Here is a 27543-nt window from a genome sequence, read left to right on the forward strand (position 1 = left end):
CCCTTTCATCTTTTTCATAGACAGAAATTTTGAATAACATGATAGGCAATTCAGCAACAGAGACATGGGTTCAGATGACAGTAAGAATGTAGCTACACTTTTTCCAGTATTACCTTAAAGAGATAATACTGAGCCATTTACCACACACCGGCACACTATCCAAAACTGTTACATAGATTGATTTCTTCTATGTCTATTTCTATGTTAGAATTGTATCTCTTTGAATTCTTGCAGTTTAATATTACTACAACCTTGGGGAGATAAGGCAGGCAAGGTAGAGTGGTAGGGAGGCCACCTGTATGTCCAGAACTGCAGAGGAGATGACATGGCCATACACAGAAGTGAAATAATGTGACAGAAAAGAAAGAAATATAAAGCTAGTAGAGCATTAGTTGAATTAGTAATCAAAATTATTATTATCAGTCTGTCCTATTTCTATCAGTATATCCGTGTAAATGAAGGGCAGAAAGATGCTCAGATTTTTTTAAAACAAACCATATAGATTCATTTCCCAAATACCCTTCTTCAGGCTTCAGGCTAGTTGCACCAACATAGTGCATAAGGAGACACTGGATAGAACTTGAGTTTTTTAGTATACATCTGATAACGTGCACAATATAAGAAAACATTTCAACATTACTCAGCTGGCTGCTACATTATTTCTGCCAATCAGATACAAGAATGCATGGGGTTACATTTATAGTCCTTATTTATATAGCTAGATTTAAAATCCCCCTCTCTTAATCCTCCTTTAAAGTAATCCCCTTTTATGTGTTCATTTAAATTGTGTGTCTTGCTGATGCCTATTTTTTGTTTAACATAGCATCAGAAAACCATCAAGTAACAGCACAGAAAGACTATTTCACAAGAGACTATTTTGAAACATAATATTGGAAAACTAAAAAAGCAAATATTTTTATGGTGTAAGTATCATGTAATTCCTGCATGAAGATTGAAGCAGCCTCTATATGCTCTGTTATGTGAATTACCCTAATTATCCTAGGAGGGACAAGCCATGGTTCAGAATGATAACACTGCAGTATCTTTGCTTAACTTCTATGGCCAACCATAAAAACATTAAAATAAAGTATATTTAAAGTAATTGTGCTGACATGTCAAAGTAGGAGGTAACATTACCTAAGAACTGTATCAAATCCATGATGCCAGGTCTATACCTAAACCACTAGACTTTGAAATCTCAGAGGGCTTTTCCTTGAGTTTGATGGATGAGCATGGCTGCAGTGGCAGGATACAACAGCTGCCTGAACAGCATTCCAAAGAGGGAGTTCAACTGGAGCAGAAACACATCTTAGAAGCATGGTGTCACCTGCACCAAAATTGAAATGGTGCTTTCTGCATAATTTTTTTCCCTGTGGCCATTTTTTAAGAGGAGTAACATTTTCGAAGAGAAGCAACATTACATATACAGAAAAGAACTTTTGTCCCACAGTTGTTTTGGGTACTTGAATATATCTTATTTGCTTCTTACTATTCCTACTTGGTGACATTTCATTATCTGTCTGGCCATAGTGAAATTCAACTGCCATGGTTTGAAATTGTCCTCACTGCAGGCATCTTCCTCTATTGGTTCATGGCTAAAGCATTTTGTACTTGAATAACTGTATGAGTCCTGCATCTATACTCATGAATGAAAGCACAATGGTCTGTCACCATTTGCTTCTTTTTTTTGGTATTGGTAGCAGAAATGATCATTAGTAAATGAAGGACAAAATCAATTACAACACTTGTTACTGCCTGAAGGAAGTGAGGCAGAATGAAGATTGCTTTTATTCCACTGCTGTGGCTTTTGGGGGTCACTTGCTGCTGTCCCCCGTCCCTCCCCGGCCCCCCGGGACCCTCTGGCTAGCTGTCCCCTCCGGGGCCGGGGTTTTCCGCGGTCCCGCTGCCCTGGGCTCACCAGGCAGGGCTGGGTCAGCACGGTCCGAGCGGCAGCGCGCCTTGGTCGCCACAAGGATTCAGATAAAGAAACGAAGAGAGGTCAATTGTGTGCAGTCCAGAGAGATTGTATTGCCTGAATGGTTGCAGGGACCAAAGGCCCTGGGCTACTGCCCCGATACAGTTTTATAGAGCAAAATTAAGAGATAAGGTCTAAACAATAGAGACACTGTCCAGCCTGGGCTCATCAGAACCACCCCAAGGGCCAGGTCCAATGGGAACTGCTCAGGGGTGGGGAGAAGGGGGTTACAGAAAAATGCTGAAGCAAAACTTTCCCAAAACAATGGGGCATACATAAGGGTATCTTTTCCTCAGTTTCCCATTCCCAAGGCCTTTCTAAAACCCTTCCTCTACACTACCGCGCCAGCATGATAGCAACACACTGCTGTTGGAAATTTTACATAATATACTTTTAAAAATCATAGAATCACTGAGAAAGCTTTATTCTTCTGGCTGTGTCAGCTTTTTCAGTGTTTTGGACTGAAAGCTATTTTTACAACTGTGGGTAAGTGATGAGGTTGAGTGATGAAAATTGTAGATGAATCTGTAGACAGAATAAGAGATGAATGCATTTTTCCTAAGTCACCTGTAGTAGTTGGCTATATTTTACTTTATTTCCCCTCAAAGGGTTTCATATAGCCATGCTGGACTAAATTTTTTTTTTCTGTCTGCCTTCCTACAATAAGTTGACATAGTCTCCCCATGTTTTTGGCAACAGTTCAAAACTGACCTAAAATTTTCAAGATATAGGACAAAATTTTGCACATTTCAGTATTTTGTGGTGAAGAATATTATTTTATTTGAATGTTATAAATGAAATTTAGAATGCTGTGAATACTTACAATTTGGTGGAGAAGAACTTCTTTTTATATCCCAGCACACTTGCTCCATCTCCGTTTAATAAAAGAAATATTTTCCATAGGATATTCATAGCATATTCAAGATTTTTTTCTTGTTTCAAGTTTGGAAACAAACAATATTATGTAAGCCATCTTATCTTTCAAAGTTCAGTCTGTCATCCTCAATAATTATATCATTCTAATCATCATACTTTCTAAGAATCTGTTTAATATTAAATGCAGTAATAGACAACTCATTAGAAAAATAGCATAGTAAAAAATCAGTTTGAAAAATTATTGAGATATTTTCTTAATTTTTTATGCATTTATTTTTGTAATTATTATTCTCCTAGCTTTATAGACTGGCAGTTACAGAAATAGTGTAATTACTATTAGCATCCAATAAAACATTTTAAAGTACTTTCATAAAACTGAAAATCATCTGGTTTGTATTTCAAAAATTTGCAGTGGGAAATAAAGAATGAATCCCGTGATTCAGAAGTTATTTAATATTCCCTTATTTTGGCTTTCAGAAGGAAATGCTTCCAAACTGCTAAAGGCATTTCATAGTTCTTTTGAAAACGTACATACTTTCAGTTTAAAGATTTAACATATTTGTGAACAGTGGTAATTTAAATAACCTTTCTGTTTCAAATAATCCATATTAATTTCATAACTAGCACTGTATGTGTTTTAACCTTAAACTAATGGCTCCTGATATAAGAGCTGTAGGACATATGAAGAAATTAAGCTAATGTTTTTAGCTTCAGGCTTAGGCTGTGGTTCATAATTGTATTTCTCCAAGAAAGCAAAAAAGGAAGTACTTTTTGCTGCAATCACCGTGTATTTTCCATCCTGAATAAGAAACCCCATTTTAATTTAACTTTTTTGTGAGTACTGTCACCACACCCTCCCAAAGGTACAAATAAAACAATAATTTTTCATATCAGAAGTTAATGTACAGTTTTGTACTAGGGTAAACCTACATGGTTATGATTAATGACCTGTGGCATTTTCATAAGGGTTGGAACTTCAATGTATAAGTTAAAGTATTGGTTCCATTAAAGTCAATAATACAATTCCCAGTGACTTAAGATGTTTAAGAATTTCACCCACTGCCCTTTGCTTTACATTGTTCTTGATTATTCATTTGGAGATTATATGAGAGATGAAAAATATCAGTTTTTATTTATTCATAATCTTTTAGATGAGCTATATACAGCTGTTGTTTCTTTAACATACATAAGTGTTCTTGCTAGGCACAAAGAAATCTGACTTTCAAGTATCTCTGTCCAAATCATGTGAAAGCAACCCACGGAGTTGATGCTTCTCTTGTAACACTGTATAGATACATACAGAAAAGTATATCCAAGATTCAGTAATTATGTATTCATATATTTGATTGTGCAGTGATGTGAAGATTAGAAATTTAAATTTGTTTTAAGCCTGAAAATCCTTTAAACACTCTTCTAGAAATCACATATAGAAAATATTTTCAGTTCTTAAATAAATAATCATCCAATCACTCTTCTGCATCTAGTAAATATGGATGTGTAAGTAAAAATAAATCTAATACTAAGTAAGGGGTAAGAGATATAGAGCAGACAAAAAAAGCTTTTGAATGTATTCTTTCCTTTGGCCCATTGTGTGATGTCAGTGTTGCAGAGCCAGAGGCAGGGCTGTACCAAATCACCAGTATTCCCCTCTCATGGTTCTATTGCTCACTCTCTATCACAACATGGTCACCAAATACAAAAATTACAAAACAAACAAACAAACAAACAAAAAAAAACCACAAAAAACAAACAAACAAAAAAAAACACCAAAAAAACCCTCAACTTGATGAAATGTTACTGTACTGTCACTATGTGATATATACCCATTAAAGCACTTTGTCTTCAGGTGTTTCTGGGTCATTGGATCCTTATATTTGTCTCCATTAACTGCACTGCATTTCAGAAGATTCCACTTCATGTGGCACTGTATCCTACTAGCTAAAACATCTAATTACAAAGATTGCCAAACATACCAAAAAAAAAGAGAGAATAGAAAACCTCTCTGATATCAAGGGATGGGGTTTATGATTAAGATAAGCCCTGTGACTTTGTGTACCTGTATATAAAACTGACATTTACATGGAAATCTTTATAAAGGCATTTGGTGAGACTTGGTATCTTGATATCTTGGGCAAAGATAATATTGATAAAACTGTACAACATACTACATAGTCCAAACTGCAAAATTGTTTTAGTTCCATTTTAACCATCTAAAGAGAATACAAGCAATCAGTTAAAGCTTTGATGTCATAGAGAAGACTGACGTATCCTAAAACTATGATATACTGTAAAACAAGTGCTCAAGAGTATTAGAGCACTAAATTCTTTGACTACACTGACCCTCAGCAGCATTGCTAACATATCTATTCTTGTCCCTAGTACATCAGAAATGACTGGTTCAGTGCTGCTATCAGAAGAAAGGCACCAGAGGTGAAAAAGATTTTTACCTGAACAGTCTGATTATATCAGGATTCGAATTCTTGTTCTTCCCAATGAAATGCTGAATTTGTCAGGAGAGAATTGTGCAAATGATGGGCAAAACTTCTGTATGTACCAGTGCAGTCGACCTAGGATAGCAAAACATGCAAACAATAATTTGTAACCGTAGCTATAACATAGCTACAGTTACAGATTAGCAGCTAAAACTGTAGAAAGCATACTAGAATCCTGACAGCAAGACGGTTTCCAGAATCCCATTTTATGCTTTTTCTTGCAAGAAGTATGAACATAGAGATAAAAAGCTGGCATGTTTCATCTTCCCTCTCCTCTGGCCAGGTCTAATGGAATTCTGGCTATCAATAAAACAAAAGGGTGATTGAATTTTGACACTCTTCTTGTGAAAGTGAATAATAAAACAGAAAACCTTAATCTTTGACATGTTCCAAGAGAAATTACCCTTGTGTTTTATGTTAAATTAATATTTGATGTAATTCCATTTAAAATTTGCCGTTATACACTATCATTTGGTAATAATTATTTAATTTCAATTTGATTAGATGTGCTTCAGCTTATTGTCATATTCATTAACTACATTCATTGCCATGGGAGTGTAATGCTAATCTGTTTGTTTGGATTCATTTCCCCCAGTCAAACAACCTGGGCAGAAGTGCTCTTTCTGGGTTTTACAGATACATAATGTCTACTTCTAAATCAAGAGTATGAATTTGAGATTACTGTCTCTGCTGTAAACATAGGTAAAGAAAAACTGAAGTTCCGACAAAGTGCCAGGCTGATGATGCTTACCATTACTTATCTTGATTTACTAATTGATTTTATGGCCTTACTTATCTTTAAAAAGCAGCTGGGCTTTTTAAATACTGTAATTTTTCATAAGATGATGAGTAACACTGAGATTTAGAGCCTCCCAGCAAACATTCCTGCTATGACCTAATTCTCAAAAGAACACATTTACAATATTCACCCCCTAAATTTTGTTTTTCTGTTATACCTTGTTTCTGAAAATCCTTGAGACTCCCAGAAGCATTCTTTTCCTACCTTTCTGTATTCACATAAAGATTCTCACCCTTCGGCATTTCTTTTGCAACTGAAGCCAATCGGACTTTTGTTTGTAAGGACATGGGGAGTTAAGTATTTGCATCACAAATTATGCCAGCAGTTTTTTTTAAGTCAAAATACGATTAAAACTGATCAGAGGGTCACCTTACCTCATTCTTTTGAGATCTTCTGCTTGAATTTGATTCCTCATACAGACAGACATGAAAATGAAGTTAAACACTATAGGTGGCCTCAGACCCATATACAAAACCAGATGTGAATCCAGGGCTAACCAAAATTCAGTACTGAATTACAGGCTTGAAATATCACGTGCCTGGGTGAAGGAGTGCCATAAAGAGAACTTTGTGTACATTGCTGGCTAAGATCTTAAATGCTCAGCTCACTATCTTGTTCATAAAACAGTACTTGCCCATCATGAACATGCCATGATCTTACCAGAGGTTCAGTATGAAGGATTCTCAAAACAAGAGCCACCACTTCAATGTTGACTACCTTGAAAATAGGTATTTCTGTGTTGAACTGAGAAAAAAGCACAGAAAATATAAACAAAGGCTGTTTGGATAAAAATATGTCATTTGTACTGAAAAAACTGAACAACAACAGAACTATTCATGTAAGTTCTTGCTTGAACAGGAGTTAATCCTGAGCTTGCAAAAAAGACTTTAAATTTAATGATAATTATTTTAAGGGGAAAATGCTAATAAGAAAGCTTTAGAAAAAAAAAATCCAAATACAAACCAGCAAATTACCTATTGATAATTTATATTTTAATTATAAATTGAGTTTGCTAGATGTAATCTGATATTTACAGAGAATAACAACAGAGGGCTCATTACTTTTATTACAAAGCAGCAGCTCCATAAACTTTTTACTGGCATGGGCATTTACTCAGCCACCAAGTTGTTCTCTCTCAGAAATTGTTCCCTTAATACGGCCAGGGACTAGTGGTTCCCTTTCAAAGGGATTTTTGCCATTAAAGTACAGCCTCAGACTCTGAATTTAAATTACTTTTCTCTATTATAATAATTCAGTTCTACTATGCAGGTAGTAGAATGTGATTTGGAAAAATACTTACATGTGTGAACATCTGGAAATAAAGTTTTCATTGCCATTGTATGGCAGTGCATACATTTTTTTCAGAGTAAAAAATACGCAGCTAGAGCTATGTAGGTTCTGTGGCATATCCAATTTTAAACAAAGGCATCAAACACCTTGCTAATAAAGGGATTACCAGAACTTCAGATCTGATGCAACCATTTTTATCAGAAGCCATCACTATATCAATGATATTTTGCCTCTTCTGGGAAGATTAGCTATTCAGCCAGGAAAAACAGCAGTCTTTCTGAGTGTTCCTTGTAGTTGTTTCAGTATTTATCTAAATTCAAACTGCAAAGCATACTGGGTCTGAGTTCTTACTGCTTCCTCTTTGAACAGTTCTGGCCCTATTCTTGCCCCAAGAATATCCCTCACCAAATAAACACTGCTCAGGACTCTCTTACTTAAAATTATATTCTATCTGATAAATTCATTCATTACACAGAATAGATCAAGCACAATAGAAAAGTTCTCTACAAACCAACATTCAGTTCAAGTAGAAAAGGGATAGAAGGGAAAGAAAAATAATGGCAAAATCTGTAGGGTTCTTAGTGAAAGCAAAGAATTCCTTCAAATTCTTAATCTAGCCTTAACCTATTCCATGTAGTGTCTAAGAAGGGAGAGTGGGAAAGAATGGATCAAATATGTCTAAGGACATGCATTAAGGAAAAAATTATCCATGCTCATTAGGCCTTTTAACATTGAGAGTAATCTAATTTTTAATAAATAATTTGCTATTTAGATTAAAATTAGTTGTCTTCTTCCCCTTCCAAAAGATTCACACTGGAGATGGCAAAACTAAAAACAGTTATTTCTTTCTGTCCTACTCACTTTAAACCCACTGGCCAATGTGACAGAAAGACTACTAAGTACATGTGAGCTCATAGTGGTGCTTGACATTTCATGCTGGTTTTAGTATCAGACAGAAATTAAACTCCAAATAATCCACTCCCCTTCTGTCGCCCTTTCTAGTAAAGCAGATAATATGGGTTGGGCTCACAATTTATTGAAAGCACAAAGCAAGGATAAGACAAGCACAATAACAACAGCAACATTAACAGCAAAACCTTACAAAAAGAGGAGGTGTTTTACCCCCAGAAAGGTGTTTATCACTGGGAACAAAAGCGCTGTGGGGTTGCCATTTTCCTACCACTCCCCTGTGTGCCTTTGGGCTCAGCCGAGCTCCCTCTTGGCTCAGCTGCTACTGGTGCCGCTGCTCTTGATCCCTTCATTATTACAAAAGTCAGACCCATCCTGCACATCAAGACCAGTCTTCTGTCTACACTTTAAAAAATACAGTTGGTTGCATAAAGGTTCTGAACAGCAACTGTGCAATTTATTGAAGAATGGAAAGAAGTATCTGAAACCAGCAGCTGGTTCATTTTAACCATTTGTCAAGATGTAGATAGGCTACAGAGCCAGTTCTTTAAAAATGAGGTTTGGGTCCCATAAAGTCAGATAAGGATCTTTGCTGTTATGCTTTGCAAGTTTATTCTGTGTAGCCAATATCAAGCAGTGTCTCATGCTGTCGGTTGAGATATGAGCATGTGGAAAAGTCAAATATTCAAGAAAAATTTTAACATCTTGAGGGCTCTTGTCTCATGTCACTTTCTCGGTTATTCTGTATCTTACAAAAAAGTGTGACTTTGACATTTTATGTTGCTTCTTACATCTGTATCTTGAAAATTTCCGAGATGTTCGAACAGTAATGCACAATGATCTGGCAGACATCTGTCAAGCCCAGACACACCAGAAGCAATGAATTCCTGTGGCTGGTTTGGGACAGGGTGATTAATCAGGTATTCTCTTTTGCTCAGACCTCCTGTAGAATTCTCGAGAAGAATGGTTGAAGGCTACAGCTGCTTGCTCATCCTCAGCCAAATTCAGATCTCTTAAAATTCAGCACAGTCCTATATGCAGAACAGAGAAAAGCACCAAGGTAATGCAGATTCTAGGAAGAATAGCAGCCATTTTTTTCTAGTAACCACTTGACAAATATGCTGCAAAAGAAATTACAACACTTGAGCCAATATTCTATCATTAGGTTTCAAGTGTAGGATTTTCAGTTCTTCCTCACTAGCAAAGCTTTTAAACTCTTATCTGACATACCTTATTGTGTCTTTCATTTTACACAGTCTTTTTTTTCCTTGCTGGTATTGTTGCAGATATGAATCATAAAGTGTATTTGCATAGTATTAGGAGTCTATTTTCTTTTTTACATGCAAGATGGAACAAAATTCTTTAATTCTAAAAGATGTAGCTATTCAAAATGTGACTCATTAAATACTCAAGCTCTTAAGCACTTCAAAATACTGCTAATGAGGTTGTCATTCAATCACTCATTTGGGCATACCTGTAATTTTGAACATGGACCCATTGAACTTGACTGTTGCTTGAAGATAATAATTAAATTCAGGACCTTGCTGGATCAGAACCCAAAAAAGGTTCATTTCAATCTGCAAGAACAGCCATTAAAAAGGTGGCTAGTTTAAGCCACTTACAAACAAGAGATTTAATGTATTTACATCTGTTTTGTTCTTCATGTACCTAGAGACAAATAATAGTCAAGACATAGACTTGAGCATATTAGAGTCCAAAACAGTATCTTACTAGTCCAGTCATATTTAAATTTAGTGGCCCAAACAGGAAATATATCTGTTTTCTCAATATCTGTTAAATACACCATTTTCTTTACTGTTATCCTCCCCTTCCATTTCTGTCCTCTCCTGTCACTCCCTCCTACCCCTTTCTGCAAAAACATGAAATGGAAAATATACAGAAAGGTCAAGGACAGAGAGTTTTGTTATTGATACATAGAAAGGGCTTACAGTTAAGTAACGACAAGTTTAGTTCAGAAGTCATCCAAGTACATTCTCTTCCCTAAAAAAAAGGGAAGATGAAGCAATCACCCACAAATACCTCCTTTGGCCTTAGTATAGCTCATTGGTGACAGGCTATTAAAACAACAGTGTAATTTACTACACTTCATTACTATCCTTTGTCTCACTAAACATTTGTTTCACATCTATCAAACCATCAGTGTTACTTCCTGTTTCATATCATAGTTAGTATTCCCAGAAAACATAATTTATTGCTAATTTGTACAGTACATAGCACAGTCAATAAAAAAACTCCAACATCTTCTGGAGATTTTATTTATTTTGGGGCTGTGTTTGCCTCCATTTCTTTTACTGCAGCTCTACTCACAGACTTTGCACTCAAACCATCATGACTGCTGCATTTACAATGTTGCTCTCTTAAATGACTCACTTTTCTTTTTTTGTCTGTGTCTCTGGGTTCTTTAAGGCCTCGTATTGATCAGAAGACAATAGAGCTGACACTTTAATTCAGCACTATCCAGTCTATGCTTCTGCAATTCCTTGAAGTGCACTGAAATTCCAGAACATCCTACTTTTGATTAAAAAGTTGGCTGCAAAAATATCCAGGTTGTCTTGGTCTCAAGATTTGAATATATCTGAAAACAGGAAGGGTGAGAAAGGAAGTATTAAAGAAATCCGCACACTTTCAAACCAATATTATTGTTCAGCCATACCACAAAAAGAATAAAATTTAAGGGAGAGTTTTGAATGAAAGAAGAATCAAATGTTCACATTCTCCACAAGGGAACTTTCCCGTTCTACCTAGCTACAAAATCATATGTGATAAAACCACCCTCTTAATCAGGCCAGGATCTGAGGGAAAAAAAAAAGAAAAAGAAAAAAAGTGCTAGCAAGGTGAGCAGCTTTTGTCAAGGTTGATAAAAAATTTTACATGGTCCTAGGAGCCTCAGACTCTGCAATTGTGAGGCAATTGTCAGGCAATATCTCCTTTGACACAGACATATTGAGGAACATGGGAGCAGGGAATAGATATTTATGATAAATGAAGTCTTAATCCAATTCCATCTGAGATGAACAATGAAACACATCTTCTTTTAATGCTGAAGGAAATCTTCCACATACAACTTAGTCTATTAAGCTCTCCTCAACTGTATATATGTAAAATTTTACAATACTACTCCTTTGGACTTCCAAATATGTAACCTAGAATAATACATAGCTTATATAGACTTAGTAAAATATATTAAAATATTTATATATCAAAACCATGTGACCTCAAATAAAGCCATGATTGGTTGAATGTGTCCTCTCTATTAAGCTGTGATAATCATTACAAACCTACTCAAATTTCCCATATTTGATGCCTTTGCAATGTATGTCTTTTACTAAATGAGAATTTTCTCCCAATCTCAGGTAGATTTTAATGTCTTATTGTGCAGAACTTTACATTATTCCTTCCACAATTTAATTAGTCTAATTAAGGTATTTATTAACGCTTTCTAAGAAGGTAATTCCAATACTGTGGAATTACCATATTTTCTTTTGAGAATGAGAAAGATCCAACTGTAAAACTTTCTCTATCCCTGGAGCAACAGGACTGAAACATTACCCTGGAGAACTCAGTCCAGAATTTTTAATTCTGCAGGGACACAATGTCTTCAGGCATTCAGACTGATTAACTAATAAAAATAGAATCTGGGCTATCACCTGACCTTGACAGCAGAAGTTCTTCATTTTAATATCTGGCTCTCAGTTTGCTACTGTGGCAATAAATGAATCTGCAATGCTTATTGCAGTTTCAGCAACACTTACCATGGACTGTATACAGTCAGTATTTTATATCAATTTTCTCTAAACAAAGGCTTTTCCTGAGAAAATGATAAGAATGTAAACTATACTCTTGTACATTTATATTTTTTAGAAGGTTTAAAATACTGAAAGGACTATCAGGGGCATTCTAATTAATTCTAAAAGCATGAAAATGGGAGACAAAACACTTGGCACCATTTGAAGAAAGATGATGTGATCAAATTTAAAAAAAAAAACTCCATGGATATCCTTTGTGTATGTCTGCTCTGCCTTAGAATGTGCACAAGTTATCTCTTCTGTGCTGTTTTGTTTACAAAGGTTGTTTGTGGAGTGACGTGTTGTCAGTGGAATGCTTGAGTAATACTGTGGACATACGGAATATGAAATTGCTCTCTCACTGGAGAAAATGGGAGCAGCTAGGCCAAGTCATTAAAATATGTTGTCTTCAAGTAAGTTTAAGGGCACACTCAGGGCCATCTAGTGTTTTTAATGAAGATTTCAATGTCATCAATAAATAATAAGATATTAAATCTTAAACTCACTCTCAGGTATATAGTACCTGTTTTTAAAAATTAATGAATTGAGCACAAAATTGTGACACCATTGAAGTAAATCTCTGGAGAAAGATGATTTGTGTTGATGTGCTGGACTAGGCCTTGAATGATCTTGGATCCATTCCCAGCTCTGCCCTCAACTTCATCTAGAGCCACATAAGCTTCTTTAGAAAACACTGCAAAACTGTTTAGATATTTTTAAATGCACAGAGGTGTCTGGTAGGTTTTTGAAAGCAGTTAACTACACTTGGCAATTATATCCTCTGGAATTTGGAGACTCAACCTCAAATGTGGCCTGTACACAAATTATAAAGAATATAGAGTCCTCGTTCAGACAATACTTTATCTAAGTCTCAAATTGATCACCACACCTGAATCACAAAGTCAATACCTCCTCACTGCTGGGGACAGTTCACTTTCCGTACCTGACAGAATTTAAATTCCTGTGATTTAGGGTGATTAGCCATCCCATGATCACTAAGTAGAGACTTTTGAATGGATAACCTTTTGGTTACCAGAACAAATCCCATCATTTAACCACAGATATGAGTTTCTGGTTGAAGTTTCTACTTTTTTTTTTTTTGCCCTGAGTATTGTTAGGGGATAAATGTATTAACATCCTCTGAAGAGATTCTAACTGGATCAGACAGTGTCATAAGAAAATTTTGAGCAGAATAATTTGTCATGTTGGAGCTAGACATATTCTCAGAGAAAATGTTTAAACAATAAGGAGTTCACAAATATTTTCATTTTACTGCTTACTCACATAAGGATTCTAATTAGTGCAAATCACTAAAGCCCAAATCACTGAAATCCATTGACAATAACACTATTTTATGTTCCTTAACCCTTCCGGGTGAAGTGATTTAAAATTAATCTGCATTTAGATAGAACAGGCAGAATAGGCCGAGTAGATAGAACTCTAACCTACAATTTGTCAAGCCCTAGAACATAAGGTCCAGATGATGGAGTAATTCCCAGAGATAATTTTTTTTAAGAGGGAATAATCTGCAAGGTAACCTTCAGGACAAGAATGACAGCGTGTATGGGATATCTTAGCTCCTTTAATTCAAGACTTTTTATATAGCCAATGCACTGGGCTACAAACAGAAGTAAAAGAGAAGAGTATGAGAACAGCAGAAGATAGAAACTACAACTGTCAATATGGTAAGATCAGGATGACTAAATCCAGTGGACAAATATACTCTTATGTGGATGTACTGGGTGCTTTCCATGAATCACAGAAACATCAAGGCTGGAAGGGAACTCTGAAGATTAGCTATTACACCCCCCTGCTGCCTGTTTTAGGTGCAGAGTCACCTAAAACAGGTTACACAAGAACATGTCCAGTTGGGTTTTGAATGTCTCCAGAGAGGGAGGCTCCACGTCCTCCCTGGGCAGCCTGTTCCAGTGCTCTGCCACCCTCAGTGTAAAGAAGTTCTTCCACATGTTGAGGTAGAATTTCTTGTGGTTTAGATTATGGGAATTGCTCCTGGTTGTTCTGCTGGGCACCACTAAGAAGAGTCTGACACCATGGTCTTGGCAACCCCTTTGAGATATTCATGTGCATTAATGAGGCCCCTTTAAGTCTTCTCCAGACTAAACAGGCCCAGCTCCCACAGTCTCCATAACAAGAGAGATACTTCAGACTCCAAACCATCTTTGTGGCCCCCACTGGACCCTCTCCAGTAGCTCCTTGTCTTTCTTGAACTGTGGAGACCAGAACTGAACACAATACTCCAGATGTGGCCAAGCAGAGGGGCAGGATCACCTCCCTCAACCTGCTGGCCACACTTCCTTGATGCACCCTGGGATACCATTGGCCTTCCTGGCTGCAAGGGCACTGCCAGCTCATGGTTCACTGGTCATCCACAAAGACTCCACTCTCCACAGAGCTGCTCTCTAGCAGTCAGCCCCCAGCCTGTGCCGGTAGCAGGGTTTTTCCTTCCAAGATGCACAGGACCCTACATACACCTGCCCTTGTTGCACCTTAGTAGGGTTCTCTCAGCCCAGCTCTGCAGCAAGAGTCCTGCTGAATGGCAGCACAGCCATCGGGTGTACCAGCCACTCCCTACAGTTTCATATCACCAGTAAGGATTGTGCAGAACAAAGTGCTCTCATATTCCTGAAATAGCATACAAGGTCCATAGACCAATGCCCTCAGGCACAGCATAAAACTGTTGGGAAGCTAACAGATAGTCTTGAGTAAAGGAAGAGATGATATGAGATCCTGAAGCTCTCAGTTCCATCTTATGGAGGCTAAGTTGCTCTGTTCACTAAAAATCTCCGGCTTCCAATTATGCATGAACAGCCTCACCACTGTCCTTGCAGAAGTTACAGAGGTGCAAAGCAGGTGCAAACATCAGCCAGATTGTTTTCCCAACAGCTTGACAGACAAAATCCTTGGCCTTCCAAGTGCTCTTCAGGTCACAATCAGACTTCCCTCTAACTAAACCCAACTGTCAAGTATTCTTGATGATGGTACCTTGAGTTATGGCAGTGGAATACAAGTACAGGCCCTAAAACACTCACTGAATCCTCATAAGCAACCAGCATTATTTACAACACTGACAGCTCAACAAACTCCCATGAACGTCTATCACAGCAACTCTCTACACTGTGAATGCCAACAGGGAAGAAGAAACAGCTTGCTGTTAGGGGCAATAGTAGAAAAGATTGCAACACACAAGCATATACTATTGCAGTAAAATCTTAGGATGATATTAAAAAGCAGGAAAAAATGAAGACTTCCTCTGATTAATACCTTTCAGACATTTTTAGGCATACTTTTCACCTAGAACTACTTGTTGCAAATTCCTGCACAATGCCACAGGACAGAGAGTGGGAGTAGAAACTATCCCTGAATTGTCAGTCACTGGTTCAAAAAATATATTTTATATAAAAATATGATGGCCCTCAGGATCACAAGAGAAGCAAGACATAGAGGCAGTAGCTAAAACCTGAAGTTATGGTATCATATATTGTTCATGAGGCAAGGAAATACGAGGGAAAATAATAGAAGATGGTTTGAAGAATTTAAGAAATAGTTTCTGAGTTTGGAAAGATAGACATACTGGAAGGAAGTTAATTCAAAATATTTTGTTAATTCAAAATTATTCAAAAAGGCAAAAAGAATATAACATGTTTCAAATGAGAAGAGATTTTATACTTTGATGGAATGCATATTTAAGCTGCATGTATGTTTTAGAAATACAGATTAGAAGAAGTGTAGAAGTTGGTTAGGACTATTTTTGATCTGTGAGAAATTTCTGAAATTAATCCATCAATCCATCCCTTGGTGCTCTCAACAGTCAAATCCCATGAGATGTATTAAAACTGAACAGTAGTAAAATGGTGTGAATTTTAAATAATATAAATGAACACTATGTATTAAACTGCTTTATCTGCAGAGAATTTGTCTTTACTGAAATTCAAACTATGCTGAAACTATTTGCTCTGATATCTTCTGACAAAGTGGAATCTGCTAACTTTATACACGGAATTGAAACACATGTGGCCCCTAAAACCTCTTATGCTGTAAAAAGAGGAAAAAACTTTCTTAAAATCAGTGGATGTATGTCACAACTCACATTACAGCAGGAGTTAGTAAAATGAAAGAAGATGAAGCCAGAAATATAGTATTATTGAACAGAATAGCTCTTACTACTTCTTGTGTGACTAAGACACGTGAAAATTAAAGTACTTGGAGAACACCACAAATGATCATAAAATCCTACTTCCAGCTACTCAGCAAGTAAGCAAGTAAATGTTTCTAGAGAGGCCTGGAGGACATACTTTTAATACAAGACAATACATGACAAGAATACATTAGCCAACTTATGCTGGTAGGCAACAAGAAAAGCCTGGGGTTTTTATCACACACATTTAGAAAATGTAGCATTCTTCACCTTTAAGCACAAATACTACAGCTATATATAGCACATCAGTTATATATACAATATCCTTCATGTACCACCTCTGTCATGACTCCAGGTCAACAACATCCTTTGATCAGGAATCCTAAAACAAACATAAAACCAAAGGAACTTGAGCATTGCAGAGAAAAAGCTGTCTTTCGCATCCACTAAAAATGTAAACACAATAACCTTTAATTTCAGTAGAAGATATATGCCTTTGAAATTTTTAGCAGAGAAGATTAACTCTACCTCTTATCACAAACATAATCATCAATTAAGGTTTTCAGGTTCTTAAAAGATCATGAAAGGATTTAGCCAAAATTTTGCTGTGTCAGCCAGTGTGGATGAGCGCCATATCAGCTTTTCCTAGAAATGGAGATGTTTTTCTTTCTATCCTCCTCCCCCTTCAATTAAAAGAAAAATCCTGCTTTCTAGGTACAAATGTAAGCAACTGAACTTAGAGTCACAGAATTATTTACATTGGAAAATATCTAAGATCATCCAGTCCAGCTGTAAGCCAAGTCCACCATTAAATTATGTCCCAAAGTGCAACACCTACGTGTCTTCTAAGCATCTCCAGGAATGATGACTTCACCATTTCCACGGACAGCTTTTTCCAATGCTTGACATCCCCCTCCATTAAAAAAAATATATCTAAGATCCAGTCTAAACATCCCTTGGCACAGTTTTAGGCCATTTCCTCTTTTCCTATTGCTTGGGAGAAGACACAGACCCCCACCTGGCTATAACTTCCTTTCAGGTATTTGTAGGGAGCAATAAGATCCCTGAGCCTCCTTTTCCCCAGGCTAAACACCCCCCCAGCTGCTCCTCATAGGACTTTTGCTCCACACCCTTTGCCACCTTCACTGCCCTTCTCTGGACCTGCTCCAGCACCTCAATGTCCTTTCTGAACTGGGGGGCCCAGAACTGGACACAGCACTCAGCTACATGTCAACAGCCATTGTCCTGGTCCTGCTGGCCACACTACTCCTGATACAGGCCAGGATGCCATTTGCTTTCTTGGCCAACTAGGCACAGCTGGCTCATGTTCACTGTCTATCAAATCCCCCCAGGCCCTTTTCCACTGTGTCACTTCCCCCTTCTGCCCCCAGCCTGTAGTGCTGCCTGGTGTTGTTCTAACTCAAATGCACTTCACCTCACTGAACCTCAGGCAGCTTGCCTTGGCCCATTGATTCAGCCCATCCAGATCCCTCTGCAAAGCTTTTCTGCCCTCCAGCAGATCAACACTCCCACCCCACTTGGAGGTGCCTGCAAAGTGATGGAAGGCACCCTTGATCCCTGGTCCAGACTACTGATAAAGATATTAAATGAGACTGGACCCAGTACTGAGCCTTGACCAGCCACCAGCTGGATGTCACACAGTTACAATCTAATGACTTTTTGTGTTCAGAGAGGACCTGCAGCCTTCACACTTGGACAGGTATTCTATGGGAGTTTCTACAAGAGTTCTGTTATAAACAAAGCAACATTAATGGAAATTAAATTCCAGAAAAACCTGCCAATCTCTAATTTACCTCTGTTTAAAGAAGTACAGTTTTACAGTTGGAGTCACTTTTGCAATTCAAATGAATTTGTACATACTCCTAGCCTGTCTGGAATTACCATACTTAAAATAAAAAATTATCAAGAGAGATATGAAATAAGCATTGAAACAGAAAGCTCAAATGATTGAATCTCTTTCTGAAAGTAAAAATTAGAACTACTTCTTTACTTACTAATAATCTAAAATACTCTCAAGGAGGTTGGGAAAGAACATGGGAAAAACCTTAAAATCATGACCATTGAATAGAAGAGAAATCAAATAAGTGCACAAAGATCAAACTATATGAAAAAAGTCAGTCTCATTATTTCATTATAAGCTTATGCAACAGGTAAAAATATTGATTTATAATGGAGACATAACATACAAAACAGAAAATGCCTTCAGAAAATAGCAGTATATTTTAAACCCACCAGAATATTTACATCAAAATCTAATGTTTATGATTTAAAATGTTGTTACAACCTTTGAAGGGAGCCATAGCTCCAGTTCTGCTCTATGAGTAGGACAAGTCAAAATTCTCACAGTATATGGCTACAGTATATATAATTGTGCAGCTATTCAGTCACAAATGCTGCCTGTAGGGATCTAACTGTACATTGTGTGGGTACATAGCTACTCATTTAAATTATTCTTACTCAAGATTTGTGAAAAGAAAACCTGCAGTTCACTACAAATTTATTTATGCCTAGTGTCTTGCTTGTAGGAACATCATAGAAATGTTCAGCACATCTGAAAAAATTTGGAAAAGAATATATATGATGCATCTACCTTATGTTTTCCTTCAGAAAAAAAAAATAACAGACAGTCTCAACTCAGAGCTCCGGTCTTTAAACAGTTAGATCTCATTTCACTCTCATTGAACAGGTAGCTGATAAACACAAGCCATTTTTCCACAGACAGTAATAATCACTTTAATTCCATTTTTAACTTCCACTGAGTAGCTACTGTCATGCACAGATTACACTGGTGTGAAGTCATTCACTGGGACACTTTGCTTTGAAGTTCCTGTAGCTGCAGAGCCACACAATAATCTTCCACAGGCCATAGAAATTTCTACACTAAACATCAGGCATGTGTTTTCCCACCACTGGATGTATGTGTGCATGCCCACCATTGATTCCCAATTTGAGAATGATATTCCTAAGAGTGTAAGGCAGGGAAATACTGTTTCAAGCATAAATCCATAGTATTTAGGATGTCAAGATTGTATCACCTCTGGTGCCAAGCCCATGGCCTATCTAGATGTACTAAGGTGGGACAAATTGCAATGGCCATAATAATCATTAACGAAAAAGGATGTTCTAGTGAGAGTACGTTCATACCTTGAGGTGACATACCACACCATTCTGGGAAGCAGTTACCAAACTATGACAGAGATGAAAGAACTTAAATCCTTTTGAATACTGCACAAATCATCCCAATTGCTGGAATGATAGTTGCACATGAACACATCAATATTGCCTGTATACAAAATAAATGAATAATTAAAATATGTAAAGAAAACAGCCTAAGCTGTTTGTTTTGCTATTTAAAACAACAGGTTTACATAGTGCAATGAAATATTTATTTACCATGTTTTCCTTTGCTGATCTATTTTTCTAGATTGATTACCTCTGAAAGCTTTCCTGACATGAGCTTTTGTATGCTGACAAAGGCAAGGTGAAGTGAAGCATCCTGATTAGCTACAATGCAGATCAGCTTCTAGGCAAGCTTACCAGAGCAAGAACAACAGAGAGCATGTGGTCAGGGGAATGCATGATGCTAAATTAGGTTTTAAAAAGAAGAGTAATCCACCCTCATATTTTCACAGAAAAACTAGCAGATAATACTTACAACTGAGCTGTTAAATTTCGGGTCAGTTCTTTTGAGAAATGACAACAAAAAGAATGGTTAGATATGATTGCTGTGAAAGCTGTAGGTATTCTGACAATGGGATGCCGCATTCTCAGCAGGTTTCAAACCACACCCATGCCTGGATTCCTATGACCCCCCAACCTTGTCAAACTTTCATTATACTGGACTGAAACTACATCACTGTACATTATCTATATATGTGTCCCTAAAAAATTTATATTTTAACAAAATTCCACAGTTCTTTGGCTATTTACTGAACTTAAAAGGCAAATAGACTTGTTGGACTACTTCTGCATATTATATTAACATCCTCCAAACAAAGGATTATGTTGTCCTTCCCATACATGAGGTTAAGTTCAACCTTCTAAAGGCTATGAAAACCACTGCTTACACCGTGCAGGAAGATGAACAACTGTTTGGCTCCCATTTTAAATACTATTAACCAGGTGCTTTATCTATGCTTCCCTTTCCAGTTTAGCCCACTGAAGTTTCAGTAATTGCTGGGACACAGATCGCAAGTAGCTATGTGCTACCTCAGTATCACATATGTCACAGACTCACAGAATAAGCAGAGTTGGAAGAGACCCCCAAGTCCAATTCCCAGCCCTGCAGGGTGCCATCCCCAAGAGTCACATGTCTTTATGCCTGTGCATTATGAACAGTAATGTAATACTTAAGATTATAAGTAGTTTATGTGTTATCTGCCAGCAAAATAAATGAGATCTCTTTATTTCCATTTAAGGTTATGCTGTGATTTGAAAAATTAAACCCAAAGTACACATAGAGGTTTATTCTACACACTGTTCTAATTTATTCTCAAATATTTTAGGATTTCAAAACTGGTTTATCGTTCTGTGTTTTAGGTAAAATCTAGTGAAAATAATATTTTCTTTAAAAATAACTCTTCCTGAAATTGTATTTTATGGGTTTATTATTTCAAAATTTATGAAAAATATGTAACTACCATCAAAATTATTAATCAATCAGTTCCTACTGACAGAACAAGCTTCAACAAATAGCTATATTACCCAAGAAATTAAAGAAGAACAAAAAAAGTGCCAACAAAAATGTGACACATTTGCAGATATATTACAGATGTTAAATTCCATTGAGGGAAAAAAAAATATGTTGTCTAGCATGAAAAGATCACCATTCCAGTGATAATCCTCAGTAACTATGGAGTCTGCTTATATCAGTGCAAACTAATTGCTGATCAGTTTACAGGGGAGCTGGGGAGGATTTTAGGCCTGATCAGTCTCTACCACAACTTTGATCTTGTGCAGGCCACTGATCATGTAATTAACTGCCTTACAATAACTCCAATTTATGCTGTGACATGGAAGATGACACAGCCTGAACCCAAAAAGATAAAAGTGGAAGAGTAACAGCATCTGTTTTATGTACCTTGTTCTAGTACTCCTCAGCTGCAATTAAAACTGAGAACTAGCAACCACCTGGTTCCTCCTAAATAAATTGTTGTTCACTTCATATTCTATATCCTGTGATAAACACCTTAAATAATCCTTATTTGCTACAAAAAGGGCAATCCTGTCCTATCTTTAGTTCTGTTTACAGTTGCCTAAACAATAAAATATGTTAAATGAATTATTAGACTTGTGTTGACATATTGTAGGCAATTAAGTTGGTTTAGAAATCATAGGATTTGTATAATAAATGTAGTAATTTCTTCCCTTTATCTGAAGCACCCCACAAATGCCACAAAGGACTGACCAGCCATTCTGCATCAGTTCTATCAATCAGCAAGCCCCTTACATCTGATGATGTGCATTTTACGCATTATGATTTTGGGGTTTTTTCTCTATTCTCTTTGTTGTTTCTCTCTCTTTCATTCTCTCTCGAATTAATAGGAAGGGAAATGCCTTCTGTACTATACCTCCCTATACTGTGTGGGAAGGCTTAAGAACCCCAAGCAGTTTGGTCAAAGTCTATTTCCTACCATTCAACTGAAAATAAGTACCATTGCTCCATCTGTGTCTGTCTCTGTGGATAACTGCCAACAATATTCATTGTGTCCTCTGTATTACAGTATCCATGAAGATAAGGACCCTGACAATTCGGTGCCTGACACCTACTCCCTTTTTGCCAAATTGGAAAGATGACTTGAGCATTTTCTTCTCAGCATCAGTCATCTCAAATCTGCACACTCAAGTATTAAATATCTTGCAAATAACTGCTACTTTGCTCTATAGTAAACAATTCTTATTAGGTACATACATTTCTTTAACCAAGTAATTTATAAAATCCTTCTAACATAGGATATTTTGCAAAAATTCAAAGAACTCATTGAGTTTTAAAATAGCTTTAGTAGCAGCATTTTGAAAGGAATACTAATGTTTTTAATTCATAAAAGGATTAACTAAATACCAAATAAAGAACTTGCTAGCTTTTTTTACTTTGACTACTGCATTTTTCACTATTAATTTCCAATCTTTAGCTATTAACTTCCAATAGAGATTTCAGCTAAATGAATGTGTACTCATTGTTTGATAACTCCATTTGACAGCTTCTATCACACAAGATGTATCAAAGAAATTTTCTTACTACAAGACAAAACACATGGATTTTTTTTCTCTTTCCTCATCCTCTGTATAAATACAAAATACAGATTTTAAGAAATGCAGCACCGACTAAGGATGAAGTTGAGTATAATATCAGATCAGATGTGTCGCAGCAGTGAAGGATCACAAGAGCCACCTCAGCTCTTCTGCCGAAGTGCCTAATTCAAATTCTAGTGCTCAACTAGGTCAGAGTTTATTATTCCTTCCATATTTCTATAAATATTATAGACCCTTGTACATGATAATTTGACTTCAAAGAACAAAAAAAGTGCCAAAAAAAAAGTGACACATTTTCAGATATATTACAGATGTTAAGTTCCATTGAGGGAAAAAAAAAATGCCAGGAATATAAACAGAAGCTGCATTGGCACTTGTGATTTCATATGGGCAGAAGTTTCTCTTTTGAGTAGAAAGATAACCAAATTCTCTTTTGCATGTTCTAATTACTGCGCTGCCCCTCCCCTATAAATAAGGGGGCAAAAAAACATTGCACACATAGTCAATATAGTCATGGTACAAACATAACACAGGACAGGAAACAGCCCTTGCACATCTTTCTCAAGATTGGTACTTCATCAAAAAGAAGATAAACTACAGCAGAAATTGACATTGCTCTACCATGTAAACACACATCATCTACAAGATCTTCCCAAACCATCTTATTTTACATAATGACTTCATTTTCTGGAAGTGTTTGTGCAAGAGACAACATAAAGATCTTGGATTAATTAAAAAGCATTGTGTGTTTTATCCATTTTGAAGGCAGCACTGCTAACATGAAGAATCTGTTATTAGAATGTTTTATAGCACTGACAGAAATTAGTTGAGTGAAATTTCACATATAAAGCTCACAATGACATTTTTCCTATGCTAAAATTTAATTTAAGAGGCATTTGCTGCATTTTAATAAAATGTGCCATGAATTTCAATATTTTCTATGATTCTCTGTGGAAAATGGAGAAAATTTTATTTTACATCTAATTTAGTTCTCTTGCTGACACATTAAGATATATTTCTGGTTTTGAGTGCCATTTTCAAATTATCTGCCAATCTCTGTTCTCAGTACTTACTCTTGCTGAGTAAGTATTTTGAGTATTTTCTTTTTACCATATGTTCACTATTACTCAACTGTTAAATGTATATTGAAATGCATTCTATGACTGAGCATCTAATTCAGGAAAGAGCTATGTGTTCATATGTTCCCTGATCATTGTCTCAGGGAAAGAATAGGTCCTTGATTAGATTGCTTTCCACACTGAATGTGTATTATATGGCTCAGCTTAACCTTAGATTTCATAACTGGTTTTGCACTATTTGTATGCAGAAGGTTTATTAGATTAACTATCTGTTTTCCTGCCAGAGAAGACCTTTAACATCACTTTCTGACTTCCAGTTATGTACTGGGTATGACAAAACAAGATTAACATCCACATATTTACATGAAACCCCAGAACACAGGATGCACTTCAATGCTTGAGACAGAAAGAAAGGTTATTCTTCTGTCTTAATTTTCTCCATTCAGGAATGGAGGAAATATGAGAATTATGCACTTTACACAGAGCCAAAATAAACATAATAATTCAGAATCTCAATGCAAAATTTATCACATTTGGAAAAGGATGGGGGGAGAGGAAAAGGAGGAAGAGAAAGAAACCCCACAGATTTAATAAATAATAATAATCTCATTTTTACTTAATGTAAGATCTCATATACAATATTCTATCAATTTCTTCTTATCCCTGGACAGTGCTGTCTACCATTGCAGTTTACCCCCAATGATACAGATAATTTTAGTCCTTCAGATAAATTATGCCCACACACCTTTCTGACAAGTTGTCTGTATAGTTGTTAATAATTGATACATTAGTTCATAGGGATGGAAATAAGCCAATTTCATGTCAACTTTAAGATAAACAGGACTGTTCAAAGTAATTGCACAGCTTTTTTGACTACAGTTTAGTGGTGTTTATGGAGAAAATATGCCTTGTGTTAAACAAGACATCACAGAAAATTACCATCATGGTCTCTCCTTAAAATCTCCAGCTTTAAGAACAGTTCACTGAAGATGTTCAACTGTGCAGCCATAAAAAACAGCTAGAATTTCTGAAGAAGTCAATCAGGGCTAACTGCTAACAATGTTCTATTTACCCAAAAACTTAAAGGCAGGGAAGGGAAGAGTTGATATCCCAATCACCTGATCCTATCCAAGCATAACATGCTTTAAATGGAGCTATGTATGTTCTTTTCATCCCAGTCTGTGAATGATTTTTTATGTCATCATCTAGAAGTTCTTTCTCTGAATCCTCATTCAGTTGTAGCTCTAGGAGGAGACTAAGTCTGGATAATCTTAAATTGTACATATGCAATCTTGCCCATAATAAAGAAATGAATTCTTAGTTTTAGTGTTCTTGAATAGTTGCTACTCAATGTAACCCCAAGAACACATCAAGTATTGCAGAGTAGTTGAGTTGCAAAGTGTGCTTCTGCTTTATGACCTTCACAATTATTTTGTCATTCAACCTAAGGTAGTTCACAAAACCGGTACTAAGACTTAATACATATGAAAAGGAAATCAAGGTTATTACTCTCTACAGAAAGGAAGCAGTCCTCGCAAACAAAACAGACGAAGTATTAAATAATTCATGTAGGTGAGCACTTTCCAAAAAATGCTCACTGTGAATTGCATATGGATATCTGGTTATGAAACTCCAGGAAAAAACCTCATGTCATTAATTTTAAATTCAAAGCAATATTGAAAAGAATTGTATGAAGATCAACAAATAACTACAGTTATTGTGGAAAATTATGAATAAAACATTAAATTTCAGGCTGTAAGCCCCTGGGCACTTTCCACCATTAAATGCATTTCTATTTTTATATCTTGACTCTCTCTGAAAAAAAGAAAATTAAAAACTTAAAAAGAAAATTATGTTTCTCTTACGTTCAGTAAGAGAACATTGAACACTTTCTTTATTATGAATAAAAATTACATAGAAATGAAACTCAGCTTCTAATAATATTGTTTAAGTACAAAAGAACAGGAATTTGTTCAACAAGGAAGAAATTGCAGGGCAGAAAATTTCCCATATCGCATTTTTTGGTACAATACATATATTCTGATGTATCAATTTTTCTGAAATTTGCATTGTATATACAAAAGTACACCTCAAGAAGTTATAAGTTATTTTTAGAGATTCAACAGAAGCAGCAATTACAACCATTACTTTCTCTTCTTGTCAGGATCTCATGGTCTCTTGAAAATTTAGTTTGAAGGTCTCTCTGATTTCTAGATTAATTAGATAAGGAAACTGTATGATGTTTTGATGCATTCTATTTTACATCTACTGTGCATACCAGATAAATTAAATTGTTTTTTCCATAAGCTTATATGTTGTATATGGTCTAAAGCAGATTGTAAATTAATTTTATTTATTTGGGGCATAAACCTTTTTTTGGTATCATTTTATGCCATTTCTTTATGTACCTATTGTTTCAATGAGTATGATGTCAATGGAGGACTTCTGTTACAAAGGTCCTTGCTGTAAAATGCATTACTCACAGAACTATTTCTGTTTCATAATGTAAACAATGTTTCATTTCTTTATAATGGTTCAGTTTAAGCAGTTATACTTATCTCTATCACTACAGTCCAGTTTTGTTACATTCTGATTCTTGTTAAAGCTGGTAACTTTTTTCTGAGTTTCAGATTTCCAAACTCAATGCTTTGCACTTACTAAGTGGCCATTTCCTTTTGTTCAGTATGCCTTTTTCAAACAAATGTTTTGCAAGTATTTAGTATGAATCATTGCAAGTTTCTGTCAAGTGGCCTGATTGCTAACATCCACGCCAACCTTGGCCAACACTGGTCAAACACTCCTAAAACCAGCTCAGCTGCACATGCTCCAGTACAAACACAGTCCTGTGCAGTGCTCAGTGCTCTTCCCCTAAGGCAGAGAGACAAGATAAAATAATTGTGCACTTGCTTTCTTAATATAAAAGTAGTTCTATAGGTGAATTAGCCATGTATTCAAAATCAAGTACAAGGGAGATAACTCTATTACACACACACACCACATTATTAAATTTACTATTAATTATTGCAAGACCTAGATGTGTGTTTTGATTTCCAGTTTCATGAGCCTTTTTCTCCTAGAGCAAATATATTTCATTTTAGCAAGTTCTGTCCTGATGCAAGACATTGAAGTTTCCTCACCTTCTTAGCCTATTCCACAACAATCATAAACCGTTTTCTGATTTATTTTCCAAATTTATTACTGACTAATAAATACAAAAAAGATAGCACATGGTCTAATTCCATATCTATCAAAGTTAATACAGAATCCAGGAGGCTCCTAACTTACAAAGGAAGTTATAGGTTTTGTTTCAGAAATGAGAATTTATTCACATTTCACATACATTTACTGATAGAAAGTTGACTACATTGTTACTGAACCAAAAATACTAACTGGATGGCATAAATACAAAACCAACTATGCTTTCAAAGGCCAATTACTTGCTGTTTACTTGTAACTTGTGAGAATCTTCAGAACAAGCTGGAACTGTTTTAAGATCAGCCCTTGAAACAGGAAACGGGTATTAAAAATGTTGGACAATATGATCATTGAACACCTCCTCACTTCATGCACAACATGCTTTACAGGCATTCCCAACATCCAATGAGTAAAGTAATACTGAAAAAGCTTCAAAAAAACCTACCATTTGTCAAAGACGGCAAGAAAGATCCAGAACACAGGCAAATCCTAGAACTGTCATGGATAAATGAAAAGTCTGTCAAGTCTACTTTTTGTCCCCCATGGTGGCCAAAAGACAACTAAGATTGGACAGAAAGAATAAAACAGTCCTTAAAGGTACTTAAAAAATAATCTCAATAATTGAATCAATTTAATTAAAAAAATATTCAACTGCTTAGCTACAGTTTGAAATAATTTTCTGAGTCATATATG

The 27543-nt window shown here is 36.1% G+C and overlaps 1 protein-coding gene across 4 annotated transcripts in view; it reads right to left on the minus strand.

Moving 5' to 3' along the window:
* The window catches only part of LOC110469653 (sodium channel protein type 2 subunit alpha-like), a 159747-nt gene that overhangs the window by 77261 nt on the left and 54943 nt on the right, over positions 1-27543 (minus strand). For all 4 annotated transcript variants that reach the window (XM_085584344.1, XM_085584343.1, XM_085584342.1 and 1 more), the window contains exons 7-12: positions 10733-10937; positions 9816-10009; positions 8555-9372; positions 6803-6886; positions 5299-5418; positions 2799-2907 (exon numbers count right to left, since the gene is read on the minus strand). The gene's annotated coding sequence lies outside the window, so the exon portion shown is untranslated. The remainder of the gene's footprint in view (positions 1-2798; positions 2908-5298; positions 5419-6802; positions 6887-8554; positions 9373-9815; positions 10010-10732; positions 10938-27543) is intronic.

Source organism: Lonchura striata, chromosome 7 (genome assembly GCF_050655825.1).
Source record: "Lonchura striata isolate lonStrDom1 chromosome 7, ASM5065582v1, whole genome shotgun sequence".
NCBI classification, from domain to species: Eukaryota; Metazoa; Chordata; class Aves; order Passeriformes; family Estrildidae; genus Lonchura; species Lonchura striata.